The 16,208-nt window shown below is 38.0% G+C and overlaps 1 pseudogene; it reads left to right on the top strand.

Moving 5' to 3' along the window:
* Window positions 1–2,279: 2,279 nt before the first annotated feature.
* LOC136152541 (actin-related protein 3-like) lies at window positions 2,280–15,990 on the top strand (annotated as a pseudogene).
* Window positions 15,991–16,208: the final 218 nt, after the last annotated feature.

Genomic DNA, 16,208 nt, shown 5'->3' with positions numbered 1-16,208 from the left:
CAGGAATGCAGCCCACTGGGAGGTCAGCGTTGGACACCACCTCCTCCACCTGATCTGCAAGGTCACCCCTCAGGAATGTAGGAACAGAACTCTAGACCACTCACTCTCCTAGATGAAAGAGACCTAAAGCCAGACATCACTGGTAGTATCCCACTTTATGACATGTGCTCTACAATCAGAATATACCACTTATAATATAGGACATGAATTGAAGATGAATTCTCCAGGCCAGAATACTGGAATGGGTAGCCTTTCCCTTCTCCAGGGGATCTTCCCAACCCGGGGTTCGAACCCAGGTCTTCCATATTGCAGGCAGATTCTTTACCAGCTGAGCCACAAAGGAAGCCCAGAATTGAAGATATCAACATTAATTGAAAAGTGAAAAATCTCAGACCCTTAATATTCTGTATTTAGATTGTGCAAAAAAATTTTACTGATTTATTTAAACAATAAGTCTATATACTTCAACAATGAAATCACTTAAGCCTAGAAACAGTCATTTTGCTTTAACTAATAAATTTCTTGGACAAGAAAGAAATATAAACATGTGACTTGGTAAACATAAAATAAATATTCATATTTAACTGACCTTAAGCAGGAACTAGAATGAAAAGATGTCTCATGCTCTTGGGTTGAAAAAATTAATGTTTTTAAGTGACCATACAACTCAAAGAGATTTAAAGATTTAATTCAATCCTTATCAAAATACCCATCACATTTTTCACAGAGCTTTGCTTTTACTGAATCTCTGTCAATAACTTGCTGAATTGAATCTAAGAAGGCCAAACTGGAGAAAAAAGGGTTTGGGGTGGGGGAGTAATATTGTTCTTAAATGAAAGGTCATCATTCTTAATTTGAAAGTTTCTAAATTCATGTATATCATAGTCTACCCAATAATTACTAAGTGGGCAAAAGAAAAGTGAATCTCTAAGCCAAAATGGTCAACGACAAAACCAATTCTATTCTCACAATTTTTATTTCAAAATCTTTGGTCTAACCTCCTGAGAATTTGCCAAGCAAAAGTGGGAAGACTGGCTGAAACAGTATCATGGTGTCCATATGCTCTATCTTTAGCACACTGTCCAGGGCAGTGTGGACCAGAATTATCTGTGCACATGCCATGAGTGGTGGCTCAGAGAGTAAGGATTCTGCCTGCAATGCGGGAGACCCGGGTTCAATCCCTGGGTTGGGAAGATACCCTAGAGAAGGGAATGGCAACCCATTCCATTATTCTTGCCTGGAGAATCCCATGAACAGAGGACCCTGGAGGGCTACAGTCCACTGGGTCACAAAGAGTTAGACATGACTGAGTGACTAACACATTCACTTTCTTTTCACTCCATGAGTCACAGAGAGCCTACCTATGACTCACCTGTCATGAACTGACAGTCTGTGTGACGGACAAGGGAAGCTGAGGCTACCATGTGACCATGTTGATGATTTCCTATCACCTACATGCCAAGAATATCATGCAGGAAATTTATCTTACTTATTAGCATCCCCCTGCCAATGCCCACTGTGCATCTCTACAGTGTGCTAGTGGACAATACTCACACCAGCCAGGGCTAACACCTCATGCTCTGCCCATGAGTGGATGGCTATGTTATGTAATGGTGAGGGAGACAGGTACTAGATTTAAATTCTGACTATATCCCTTACTAGTTGTGTAACCTTGGGAGAATGACTGAACCTATCTTTGCCTCAGTTTCCTCACCTCTTCTAAGGGGATAATAATAATATCCACCATCATTATCCCCCTTATTGTAAGTGTCTTAAGGAAATTACTCAATTTATTTACATAAAATATGATAGTTACTGGCTACTATGATAGTAAGCACACTAAATAAATATTAGTTTTCATTATTATCATTGTTATTGTTTTAATTAATAAAAAGACATATGCCAAAATCAACAATATCAAGACAGACAGATACTCTCACTGGGACTATCTGCACATGTAATCATGAAAATTCAAATTACAGTAATAAAATCCAGATCTATACTTACCAGATTCATCTTACAAAAATTCCAAATATCTTTATTCATAAAAGTTAATATATCAATTTCCATGTTACCGCCAAGGAGAGCTCTTTCACATTTAATTTATCTAGTATTTTCATCCTCCATCAAACTCTGGACAGGCTAATTAATATGATATAAATGGTTGGCCTGGCATGTTCCCCTCATTCCACCAATAGTCTTTTAAGGAAAAAATGAAGAGGCATGAGGGGAATATTGGAGCTCAAAAACAATCAGTTTTATTGTTTTAATATGGGCAAATGGTGAACACCCAGAGCCAGGCAAAATACCAGGTAATTGTCATCTGATCACTTTCTAAATAATTGTGCCTTGGTTTTAGTGAACAACAAAGTGAAGATGTATTTAAAGTTAGATGTTTTCAGCCACACAGCATAAGAAGTAGTGATTTTAATTTGGTGTGGTTGAATTTCTACAGCTCTTGAGACTATATCTCTATGCCCAAATGGTAAAATAATCAGCAGATTCCATAAAATATTATTGCAAGAAGTCATTTGATTTCTAGCAGAAGAAAATTATATATTCTTGGCTTTCATAGTGGTATTTGGAAGGCTGTTTTAGAATAAATTTTATTAGCCTAAAAAAAGACAGTAAATGAACATCCCAGCTGTTAGTCCATGAAATAAAGCAATGTGATTGTCCTTCTTGGGGGTTTTTCCTGCTTCACTTTATATATATATACATACACACACACACACACACACACACACACACACACATATATGTGTGTGTGTGTGTATATATATTTAATTATCAAATGTCAACTAGTCCTTCCCAAAATTCAATTTTTAAATTATATTAACTTTAAAGAGTTGGACTTGAGGGGAAAGTGGCAGTGTTCCTAAAGGGACAAGATATACTAATATATCTTATTGACTGTCTTTACGTGTTTGATTTCCAGAACTGTTGTTTTTCCACTTCTGGAATTCATATTCAGAAATGTGTATCCTCTTATGAAACCATTTTTTAAACACCGTCAAAAAAATTCCTGTTCATTCTCTAGGTGTCTCATGCTGACATTGTGCCTTTGCTGAGAAATGAACAATAAAGTAGACTTTGGGGTGTTTATACAAAAATTTGGCATGGTGACAATATTTATGTGCCAAGGGGTAGAGCTGAACAACCTCAAGATGGAGATGAACACCACTTGAAAGCTGGTAGCTCATGTTTGATGCATCATCACACCTTTATAACCACCCCAGCAAACCACAAGACGCTGGAGAGACGAGGAATTTGTGCTCAGTAATTTCATTATTGCCCAAGAGGTTATGAATTTTATTTCATCCTCATAAATATAAAATGAGATGACACAAGAAATGTCGAGGTGTGTTCCAGGACACAGATTTTCTCCATGCCTCCTCCTATTTGGGACCTCCTCATACTCTCAACACTGAGCCCTGCTATGTTAGAAGCAGCTACATTCCAGGCTCTTTCAACATGGTAAACATCAAGTAGTTTACAAATAGCAAGAACTACAAGCTCCTTAATTTGTTTTCTAACTTATAATGTCTAACAACATGAAACTGAGCAATTTACTTAATGCTTGTCTGATTGCTTTATTTTTTCCCAGGAAAGAGATATTAGGAAAGGTTGTGAGAGCTAACAAAACCACAGTATTCTACTTGCGGATATTTATGAACAATCCCTTCTATAAACACAAGAACTGTAGTCACATCAGACTCTGATTGTCCAATGCACAAAACAACGAAGAGGTCTTGAAAACCGTAACAACTTAATGTCTGAACATTTTCTTAACAACAAGCAGCTCACACACAACTGTAAGGGTGGCCAAATGATTTTTCTAGTGTGAATTGTGTCAGCAAGCACTGAAATAATTTGGGACCAGAATGTTCATCACAAATGACCTCATTTCTAAAAAGGACATATGTATGTGTGCATGTTTAGGGCTACAATACAGTACTGCCAACACATGAAATAATCTGAGATTTCTTAATTTTGCACAAATGTGATGATCATTACAGAAAAAGGATAGAATATGGTATTCAATTTTACCTTCAATCTCCTAGTTAAACATCAAAGCAACTCTGTACATATTAGAACTATACTTTCCTCATAAGGTAATAATCTCCTCCAAAGACGTGGCAATTGCCCTCTGCAAAGCATACTATGAGACACTTACCAAGGTGAAGTAGCAAAGATATTTCAATAACTCAACATCCTTAGACACTTCTAGTGGGAAAAATAGTTGGAAAAGTCAAGCCCCAGGATTGCCAAACTTTACACGTGGACTTAAACTTTTCTTCTAATGTCAGAGCTATTTATTGAAGCTGTGGAATAAAAATGAAACATGTTTCATATTAAACACAATGAATCATGTACATGTACCTAATGGTGAAAATTCTAAATACTGTGAAATGCAAACTCCCATTCCAAATTTAAAAGAGGTATATTAAAAACTACCTTGTGTGATATGTGCATTTTAATGTATGATTGTTTCATACAGCAGTTCTATAGAAAACCCAGTACTGAGTAGTAATAGGACAAGAAATAAAATATATTTTCTCATTCTCAGTGAATTTGCTAAGCTTTTATATCACTCAGATGTGTTTGTATTGAAATCTAAAAATGGGGGGAAAGTCTTCCAACTCTTAATAAATATTTTGTTCCATGTTGTTCAGTCGTTCAGTTCCATCCACTCTTTGCAAACACATGGACTGCAGCACGGCAGGCTTCCTTGTCTTTCACTGTTTCCAGGAGTTTGCTCAAACTCATTGGAGCAGAGTCCCTCGAGTCAGCGATCCATCCAACCATCACATCCTCTGTTGCCCTTCCTCCTGCCCTCAATCTTTCCCAGCATCAAGGTCTTTTCCAGTGAGTCAGCTCTTTGCATCAGGTGGCCAAAGTACTGGAGCTTCTGCTTCAGCATCAGTCCTTCCAGTGAACATTCAGGGTTGATTTCCTTTAGGATTCACTAGATTTTGTGCATAAATGAATGAATACAGGAAATCTAAAATTAAAACCTAAAAAATAATATAGCCTAAAATTTTTAAATAAAAGAAACTAAACTTTTAAATAAAACTAAATAAACTTTTAAATAAAACTAAATAAACTTTTAAATAAAATAAACTAAATCTTTGTATTTGTTAAACTAGTTAAGACGGAAGATGTTACAATAAGCTATTAACATGTTGCATAATCTTCCTCAGTCTCTCTCCAGAGGCTGTGTGAGAGCTGAAATCAGGCTACAATCCAGAAAGGTGTATCCATTTATGATTCACCCCAACCGACATAAAATGAATCATATCCCTGAAAACTCACTTTATGGTTACAACTGATGTAGAGCATATTACAGAGAAATTGTGAAGACCTTGGAAATAGTATTTCAATTAATATATTGCCAAAATTTAATTAACAGTCACTTAATGAAGACAGAGTATTTAAAAATTCATCTTAGGATATTCTTGTACAAATTACATAGGAAGAGGAGAAGGAATATCTTGTGCATTTTAAACAGCTTGTGACTGAAAAGGAAATCTTCCTCTAAATTTCAGTAGAAACAGTTTCTTGAACTTTGAACAGCAGGGCTTGAACTGAGCAGGTCTACTTATATTTGGATTTTTTACAGTAGAAAAACTGTGATATTACACTATCTGCCACTGGTTGAATAGCAAATACAGTACCATGGATACAGTAGAATTGCCTCTAAGGGGCTTTTCAGCTGTGCGGAAGTTCAGCAACTCTAATACCCTGTGTTGTTTTAGGATCAATCTTACTCTCTTAGACAAGTGCTTTTCAAATTTTAATGTGTTTACAAATCATTTAGGGATCTTTTTAAAATGCAGATTCTACTTCCTGCAGGTCTGGGAAGGGGCCTAAGACTTTTTTTCCTTTTGAACAAGATCCTGTGATGGTGATGTTGATGGTCCTTGGACCACACTTTGAATGGTAATTTGAATAGCTGACAAACCAACTTAGAGTCTCTTAAAATCACCAGTGTCTTTAGAAACTTTTACTTCAACCCAAGGTCCCACTTTTTCAAGTGAGCATTCTAAATTTTTTTTCCCGATTCCATCAAATTTATTTTATAAAACTGACAACTCATGTTAAGTGCCAGAGAGACAGGCCTAATTTAACAGATTTTCTACCAAAAAAGAAAAAAGTTAAGCAGATGTCATATTGTACTCTGCTTCTCCTAACTGATGTTATTTAGAGATTTTTGCAGCCCACAGTATATCATAGAAAAATCAAAATGAAATATTATGATGTATGTGTGCATTTTTATGGAGCAGGGAGTTAGGGTGTCATATTTATCTCCTGGGTGACATCCACTGCCAGCTGGCTAAACTTAAGAAATTCTGAACACTAGTCTTGCCAGAATTCTGCCCCCGCAAACTGGCTGACAGCTTTATCAACAGCCGGGAGGCAGAACAGGCCCCAGCCTGGCTTCCCCTCCCTGTAATGCCAACTGCAGTCTGAATGTTTGGGCTTCAGCAGCAACAGAGGCAGACAGGCCGTAAAAACCTAAAAGGAGCAGACACTGCTTTTACAAACAACAATAATGAAGAAAACAATTCTGACATGCAGAATGTTGCATGCACTTTTAAGGCAATGAAGGCTTAAGCAACCAGCGATATAAATTCCTCAATGATACTGAATATTGTATCTGAAATACAAATAATCATTATATTAGAAAGTAGAAATCACTTTCCTTAAACAAATATATCTTTTTAACTTTCTAGAGGGTAAACCATACCAAAACGAACAGAATAACAAACAGAACAATGGCCAGATAGGTCAAATCCCTCTTCACCTGCATGAACAGCCAAAGCTGAGTAAGCAGACACAGTAGAGGAGGGTCATGTGAAGAAAGTCACCATGTTGGCATAGCCATTGTGGAAAACAGTATGGCAGTTCCTCAAAAAGTGAAGTATAGAATTACCATAGCATCCAGCAATTCCACTCCCAGGTATATACCCAAAAGAACTCAAACAGATAATCATACATGAATGTTTATAGCAGCATTATTCACAATAGCCAAAATGAAGAACCAACCCAAAGGTCCATCAACAGGTTAACGGATAGACAAAGGTGAGGTATATCTGTACGATGGAACATCACTGACCTTTAGAAAAGGAATGAAATCCTGACACATATCATACTATGAAGGAACCTTGCAAATATTATGCTGAATGAAATAAGTTGGATACAAAAGGACAAAGGCGACCCCACATATGTGAGGTACCTAGAGTAGGTAAATTCATGGAGACAATACGAAGAATAGGAGCTACCAGATGCTAGGAGAGGAGTGTTGGGGAGTAATTACTTCATGGCAACAGAGTCAGGGGTGATGAAAACGTTCTGAAAATGGATGGTGATGATGGTTGCACAATGGTGTGAATGAATGTATTTAATGCCATGGGATTGTGCAGTTAAAAACTAACATGGTTAGAAGCATACACACTACCATATGTAGAACAGAGAGCCAAAGAAAATTTGCCGTATAACTTAGGGAACTCAAACTGGGGCTCTGTTAAGGGCCTAGAGGGATGGGGTGGGGAGGGAGGTGGGAGGGAGGGGCAAAAGGGAGAGAACATACGTATACCTATAGCTGATTCATGTTGATGTTTGGCAGAAACCAACACAATTCTGCAAAGCAATTAGCCTTCAATTAAAAATAAATAAATTTAAAATTAAAAAAAAAAGAGAGGGGATTTATGTACACCTATGGCTAATTGGGACTTCCCTCGTGGCTCAGAGGGTAAAGCATCTGCCTTCAATGCAGGAGACCTGGGTTCAATCCCTGGGTGGGGAAGATCCCCTGGAGAAGGAAATGGCAACCCACTCCAGTATTCTTGCCTGGAAAACACCGTGGATGGAGAAGCCTGGTGGGCTACAGTCCATGGAGTCACAAAGAGTCAGACACTACTGAGTGACTTCACATGGCTAATTCATGTTGATGTATGGCAGAGATGAAACCGATATTGTAAAGCACTTATCCTTCAATTAAAACTAAATAAATTTTTTAAATGAAAAAATTAACATAGTAAGTTTTAAGTTATATATATTTATCACAATAAAAAAATAGAAAAAATAATCCACTGAATACTTAAATAACCTGATTTAAATTTTTTCTCTTTTATTTCCTTTTCTATTCTTCCCCATAAATTAAAATTTTTAACAAAAGCTAAGTGTAGAAAGTGGATCTTAGAAGACAGGCACATGTACTTGGAACCATTTTCTTTGCTCTTTTTTTTTAGTGCTTCAGCTATTACAAAGGATCAGACTCACACAAATCAAAATCCTACTCAGTATCAAGTTTCCATAATCATGTAAAAGAGTCAGGTAATCCAGGGGCTCAGACAAAGTAGAGAGGATGTGGGAACACTGAGGTGGTTTCTCTTTCTTTTTATGATGAGTACTCACTCTCTGGCCCAGAATGATAGATGAACTTGCCAATGGAGGATATATGGGGTTATCTCACACAGTAAGGGAAAATTTTATTCATGATACAGCTCTGTTTTATACCCTAGCTTTCATATCAGTTTTCAAGGATATCTTGCTTAAGAGCACTCCTATTAGCAGAGGTCATTAGCCTATTTACCTGGAGGTCCAGAATTACATTGTCTAGGCAATTAGTTGGGTAACCTGCCTTCTCACCCCTTGTCCAAAGTGGAGCACCCTTGGTAGCTTGGAGCAAACTGGGTTACAGCCCAGCTACATTAACTTCTTCCTCCTCATTAACTAATTTATTATGATTGCACATGTGAACTAGGACATGTGCATTTGTCTTTAGAAACAATTATTTAAGGTACAAATCTGGTATGATATTTTCATGGGAGTTTTCTACTCCTAAAGTTGGACGTCTAGACCTTTCAGTTCAGTTCAGTTGCTCAGTCATGTCTGACTCTTTGCGACCCCATGGACTGCAGCACGCCAGGCCTCCCTGTTCATCACCAGCTCCCGGAGTTTACTCAAACTCATGGCCATTGAGTCAGTGATGCCATCCAACCATCTCATCCTCTGTCGTCCCCTTCTCCTCCTGCCTTCAATCTTTCCCAGCATCAGGCTCTTTTCCAATGAGTCAGTTCTTCACATTGGGTGGCCAAAGTATTGGAGTTTCAGCTTCAGCATCAGTCCCTCCAATGAATATTCAGGACTGATTTCCTTTAGGGTGGACTGGTTGGATCTCCTTGCAGTCCAAGGGACTCTCAAGAGTCTTCTCCAACACCACAGTTCAAAAGCATCAATTCTTCGGAGCTCAGTTTTCTTTATAGTCCAACTCTCACATCCATACATGACTACTGGAAAAACCATAGCTTTCACCAGACAGACTATGTTGGCAAAGTAATGTCTCTGCTTTCTAATATGCTGTCCAGGTTGGTCTTCCAAGGTTGGTCTCCTTTTCTTCCAAGGAGCAAGCATCTTTTAATTTCAGACCTTTACGTAAGGAAAACTCCCCAGACAGGTGCATCAAGTATCACCTGGTGAGAGTGAAAAAGAAAAGACGGGGTTTCTAAGTCCTCACATAACTCAACAAGGTCTCAGATCCAATGATCCAGATGTAAGGAGCTACAGGCAGTGAAAACCTAAGGGGAAGGGAACACTGCTTTCACATCAGTCACCTTTCAGGCCAAAAGGCACTGAAGGGAGGGATGCATTATTGCTTCAGAAGGGCTTTCTGGGGTCTGCTTAGCTTATTCCATCTTTCCCATTCTCTGATGTTAACCTTTTACATCACTTTGCTGCTTGGACTGCAGGATTCAGACATTTCTTTGCATCCCAGGTCAACCTCGACTTTAACAAGAACATAAATTTCTTCTTGCCTCAGATTCCTGGTCTGGCTTCAGCCCATTCCATATAGGTCCCACCTCTTAAGACCTCAGGCTGGATCAGAGGACTAGGTCTCCCACAAATCTGGGGGGGAAACCTGGGCAAAACTCTCAAAACTTCACAACTGGTTGTAGGAGTAGCTGCCACCCCAAGCTGATCACCATGCAGAAAAATTGGCCCTTTCACATTGCCATCCTTCAGGACAGGGCTTCCCCCTGCTCTGTTCCTCCACTGAGCCAACTCCTTTGCAAATGTCGGTAGAAAAACAGTAGCAGGGAGAAAGCAAGGCTCTTCAGACTCTCCTCAAACCTCTCTGGTGGTGGTGAGTCTGGACTCTACTATCAGTACCTAAGATTCTGAGATTAATAGTGGCGCCAGGGAGCCACCGGGCTGGATCCAAACCTGGTGCTTCGGTTTTGAGTATATAGTGCCCCTAATTAATCCCATCTGGCTTCACATAATTATCTAAGCAGAAGTGCCTTTGGCATTATTTGAATCGCAGATTGAGCTCTAACTTCTGCTGGTAGCTATGGAGCCTGTTCTTCAAAGCATGCAGCAATGCAAGCAGACGGAATAATCTGCTTCTTGTAGACATATGCCCTGGACAGGGACATCTTCTGGATGAAATACTACCAGAAACATAATCACTAAGCACTGAAAAAATTCTTTCTGTAAATAGTGCCAAATACAATTTTAAAAACCTTATAAATCATGGTAGTTTAAAAAAATAACAACACATCACAGTTTACAAAATATTTTCACCAATTTTCCCATTTGAAAGGAAAACAGGAAGTGCCACAATTTCCAATTAAAAATAACAGAAGAGAGAATTAACTTTAACTGGGAAGAAGAAAGAATTAAGATACTCCATCTCATCGATAAATAACAGGGGAATAAATAAGAAAACAAACAACTAACTTAAGACCAAATTCCAACATCAGTTTTATTTGTGACATATAACGATGTATATGTCTCAACATGCTTCGTGGCAGGATTCATCTGGGTTCAGGTATTTCTGGTGTTCTCATGATACAGGCTTTTCAGAAGCTTACAACGCTAGGCAGTTTACTCAAGGGAAGAAAATTATTCGGTTTAAGCTATAGAATTTTTTTTAAGAGCTGCTGTTATGATCACACCTGCCCTTTATAATCTTTACATTCCAGTCTCTGAAAAAAGAAAGGCAGGATTTTCACTCTGTTTATATGCATCAGAGAAGTGCAGCAAAACATTTCAGGGAAACCCTATGGCAGACAATCTGCTCAGTTGCAGCAATGTGTTTGATGTGGGCTCTGGACACAAGGCAAATTCTCATAGTTGGGAAATGACAACTGAAGCTTTTGTCAAAGCCTGCCAGCAGCTGACGACACTGACCTCCCTAATTCTGAGTTCACGTCTCTCAGCAGTGGTTCCCTGTGTACTTAAGTGCCCCACCAGAGTTATCTGGGTGGGTGGTCTGTGGAATAGATGGAATTTATGGCCAGCTTTGCTCACAGATGGGCAACTACTTCAAATGGTATTGCTTGATGTTTGATTGTGGGAAGGGACCTAGTTAATTCTCCCCAGAATCAAATCAAACACTAATACTATGAGGCTATGGTTACTATTAGTATAACCCCTTTATGAGCAGGGGGAAGACTTACCAACACGCAATAAATCCTTCAGACCCAAAGGGAAAAAGGAACCACTTTTTGCCACTTCCAAAAAAAAGAGGAAAGAAGAATGTCAGATGCCACCCTGTGTAAACCAATAGACAGCTTCTCTTTTCTCCCAAGAGTTCTATTCTCTCTCTAAAGTTCTAATGTATATCAAATCACTGCATAATATTTCTCAATACTTTGAATGTCAATAAAAATTTCAAAACAAAAACTATTTATTTTGAAAAATCTTTTCTCATTGTGAAAATAATTATACACTTACAATACAAAGCCATTACACCTTCAATTTAGAAAATGTAAATTCCCTTGGAAGAGTAGTGCCATAAAGTATTGACATTATTTTCACTCAGCATGAATGAAGGCTATGAGAACTATAGATTTAACTGGGAGGAACAAGGAATTAAGACACCAACTCATTAAGGAAGAATAGAAGACTGAAAGTAAAGGGATAGAGAAAAAAAAAATAACCCATGCAAATGGAAATGGAAAGACAGCTGGTATAGCAGTACTCATATCAGAAAAAATAATTCTGTTCAAAAGACAAACTTGAGAATTATATAATAATTAAGGGGTCAATACAAGAAAAGAATATAGCATTTATAAATATATATGCATTTAACATGTTGTTGTTGCTGTTTAGGTGCTAAGTCGTGTCCAACTCTTTGCTACCCCACGGACTGTAGCACATTAGGCTCCTCTGTCCTCAACTATCTTCCAGAGTTTGCTCAAATTCATGGCCATTGAGTCGATGATGCTATTTAACCATCTCATCTTCTGGCAACCCCTTCTCCTTCTGCCTTCAATTTTTCCCAGCATTAAGGTTCTTTCCAATGAGTTGGCTCTTGACATCAGGTGGCAAAAGTGTTGGATCTTCAGCATCAATCCTTCTGATGAACATTCAAGGTTGATTTTATTTAGGATTGACTGGTTTTATCTCCTTGCAGTCCAAGGAATCTTCAGTCTAAGTCAAGAGCCTTCTCCAGCATCACAATTTGAAAGCATCCATTCTTCAACCCTCAGTCTTCTTTATGGTTCAACTTTCACATCTGTACATGACTACTGGAAAAACCATAGCTTTGACTATATGGAACTTTGTCAGCAAATTGATGTCTCAGCAAAGTGATGTCACTATCTAGGTTTGTCATAGCTTTCCTGCCAAGGAGTGGGGTCTTTTAATTTCATGGCTACAGTCACTGTCCTTAGTAATTTTGAAGCCTAAGAAAATAAAATCTATCACTTCTTCCACTCTTTCCCTTTCTATCTGCCATGGAGAAATAGGATCAGATGCCATGATCTTAGTCTTTTTAATGTCGAGTTTTAAGCCAGCTTTTTCACTCTCCTCTTTTACCCTCATCAAGAAGATCCTTAGTCCTTCACTTTCCACCATTACAGTGGTATCATCTGCATATCTGAGGTTATTGATATTTCTTCTGGAAATCTTGATTCTAGCTTGTGATTCACCCAGCCCAGTATTTCACATGGCATACTCTGAATAGAAGTTAAATAAGCAGGGTGACAAAACACAACCTTGTTGTACTCTTTCCCAATTTGAACTAGTCAGTTGTTCCATGTCTAGATCTAAATATTGCTTCTTCACCCACATACAGCTTTCTCAGGAGACAGGTAAGGTGGTCTGGTATTCCCATCTCTTGAAGAATTTTCCACAGTTTGCTGTGATCCACACAGTCAAAGGCTTTAGCATAGTCAATGAAGCTGAAGTAGATGTTTTTCTGGAACTCCTTTGTTTTCTCCATGATCCAAAAAATGTTGGCAATTTGATCTCTGGTTCCTCTGCCTTTTCTAAACCCAGTTTGCATATCTAGACGTTCTCAGTTCATGTACTGCTGAAGCCTAACTTGAAAGATTTTGAGCATAACCTTGCTAGCATGTGAAATGAGTGCAACTATACAGCAGTTTCAACATTCCATGGCATTGCCCTTCTTTGGGATTGGAATGAAAACTGACCTTTTCCAGTCCTGCGGCCTCTGCTGAGTTTTCCAAATTTGCTGACATATGGAGGGCAGCACTTTAACAGCATCATCTTTTAGGATTTGAAATAGCTCAGCTGGAATTCCATCACTTTCACTAGCTTTGTTCACAGTGATGCTTCCTAAGGCCCACTTGATTTCACACTCCAGGATATCTGGCTCTAAAAGATCAATGAAACCATGATAAGTGACCACACCATCATGGTTATCCAGGTCATTAAGATCCTTTTTGTATAGTTCTTCTGTGTATTCTTGCCGCCTCTTCCTAATCTCTTCTGCTTCTGTTAGGTCCTTACTGTTTCTGTCTTTTATGGTTCCCATCCTTACAAGAAAATTTCCCATGATATCTCCAATTTTCTTAAAGAGATCTCTAGTCTTTCCCATTCTATTGTTTTCCTCTATTTCTTTGCATTGTTCATTTAAGAAGGCCTTCTTCTCTCTATTTTCTCTGCATTCAGTTGGGTGTATCTTTCCCTTCTTCCCACATCTTTTGCTCTCTCTATTTTTTCAGCTATTTGTAAAGCCTCTTCAGATAGCCACTTTGCCTTCTTGCATTTCTTTTTCTTTAGGATAGTTTTGGTCACTGCCTCCTGTACAATATTACAAATTTCCGTCCATAGTTCTTTAGGTACTCTGTCTACCAGATCTAACTCCTTTAATATCAGAGCATCTAAATATGTAAAGCAAATATTAGCAGACATAAAGGAAGAAATTGATAGTCATACATTAATAGTAGGATACTTGTATATACCACTTAGATCAATGGACAGGCCATCTAAACAGATGGCCTGTCTGTTAATTAGGAAGGAAGTAGTGGCTTTAATAAGGCATTAATAAGGCATTAATAAGGAAGTAGTGAAAAAAAAATAAGGAAGTAGTGGCTTTAATTACACATTACACCACATAGACTTAATAGATATCTGAAGCTTCCCAAGTGTCACTAGTGGTCAAGAACCTGCCTGCCAATGCAGGAGACTTAAGAGATTCTTATGGGGATCTCTTATGGGTTTGATCCTTGGGTTGGGAAGATCCCCAGGAAGAGAGCATGGCAACCCACTCCAGTATTCTTGCCTGGAGAATCCCATGGACAGAGGAGCCTGGAGGGCTACAATCCATAGGGTCACAGAGAGTCAGACATGACTAAAGTAACTGAGCATGCATGTAGAACATGCCATCAAACAAACAAAAACCCAGAATACATACTTTTTTCAAGTGCACATGGAATTTTCTCCAGGATAGATAACATGGTGGCCACGAAACAAGTCTCAATAAGTTTAAAAAATTGAAATTATATTAAATATCATTTCCAACCACAGCAGTATGAAGCTAGAAATCAATTACAGGAAGAAAAATGGAAAAAAGCATAAACATGTAGAGATTAATCATATTAGTAATAAAATGAATCAACAAAGAAATGAAAGAGGAAATAAAAAAATACCTTGAGATGAATGAAAACAGAAGTTAAACTTTTCAAAATCTATAGGATACAGCAAAAGCAGTTCTAAGAAGAAAGTTTATAGCAATATAGGCCTACCACAAGAAACAAGAAAAATCTAAAATAAACAACCTAATTTTCCATCTGACAGATTTAGAAAAGGCCCAAACTTAAGGAAGGAAACAATATAGTTCAGAGCAGAAATAAATAAAATAAAGCTCCCAAAAAACACACAATAAAAAAATCAGTGAAACTAAGAACTGGTTTTATGAAAATATAAACAACATTGATAAGCTTTCAGCCAGACTTACTAAGAAAAAAAGAGAGCCTAAATAAGCAAAATTAGAGGTGAAAAAGAATGAAGTACAAGAAAAAGCCACATGCCTCATAAAGTGGCCAGTCCACCACAGTATGGTTTAAGACTGTTACCTAATGGAAAGGTTTATGGAGAAAATATTGTCTCAATACTTAAAGTATAACTTGAAGGTCATTACTTTCTTCTGATTAAATCTCCACTTAATGCTCCTGAAAATAAAATATACTACTGAAATACCGTTTGAGTACTTCATGGCTCATACAGAGCCACGCAGGCTATGCTTGCATTAACAACATCCTGAGCGTCAAAACAAGAAGGAAATCTGACCGTGACTGGTACTGAGATGGAGTCACTCCCGTCCCTTCTCTGGCTAGAGGACATCTGATTGGCAGCTGAAGTAGGCACATCCCAATCAGAAGGTAAGCTGTACTGTATTTCATCCAGCGATTGCTGAGAGGCCAAGAAGTAGGAATTCCTCTAGGGCAATCCCTGGAAACAGCTATGGAAGTAAAGGAGTCTATAGTTATATTTGCCCAGATTTACTAAAAGAATTTAACAGCTATGACACAAAGAGGCCTAAGTACAATGGAATCAAGGCAAAATCTCAAAGAAAGACTTTTCCCTTGATGTTGGTTATGACAGATCCTTGGAATCTGAAACCTTTATTTCATCCAGAATTTGCCAATTTAGACTTTACCTACCTAAGAAGTAGTAGATGAGGTAATTCAGTATTATCTTATTGATATCAGAGTTCCCTTAAGTGCGTAAGAATACTGACCTCACTTAACTGGACCTGCAGAGACTTTGAGTGTCACTTTTATATTTTGAAGGAAAAAATGACCAAGTAAATGATATATTTCAGAAAGGAGCCTCATACACAACAATGTGAATGGATTTAATGCCACTGATTAGAACACTTAAAATGGCTAAAATGTAAATTTCATGCTATATGTTACCACAATAAAAGAAATATATATATATATATA

This window comes from Muntiacus reevesi, chromosome 21 (genome assembly GCF_963930625.1).
Source record: "Muntiacus reevesi chromosome 21, mMunRee1.1, whole genome shotgun sequence".
NCBI classification, from domain to species: Eukaryota; Metazoa; Chordata; class Mammalia; order Artiodactyla; family Cervidae; genus Muntiacus; species Muntiacus reevesi.
This window is presented reverse-complemented; position numbering and strand designations above follow the sequence as displayed.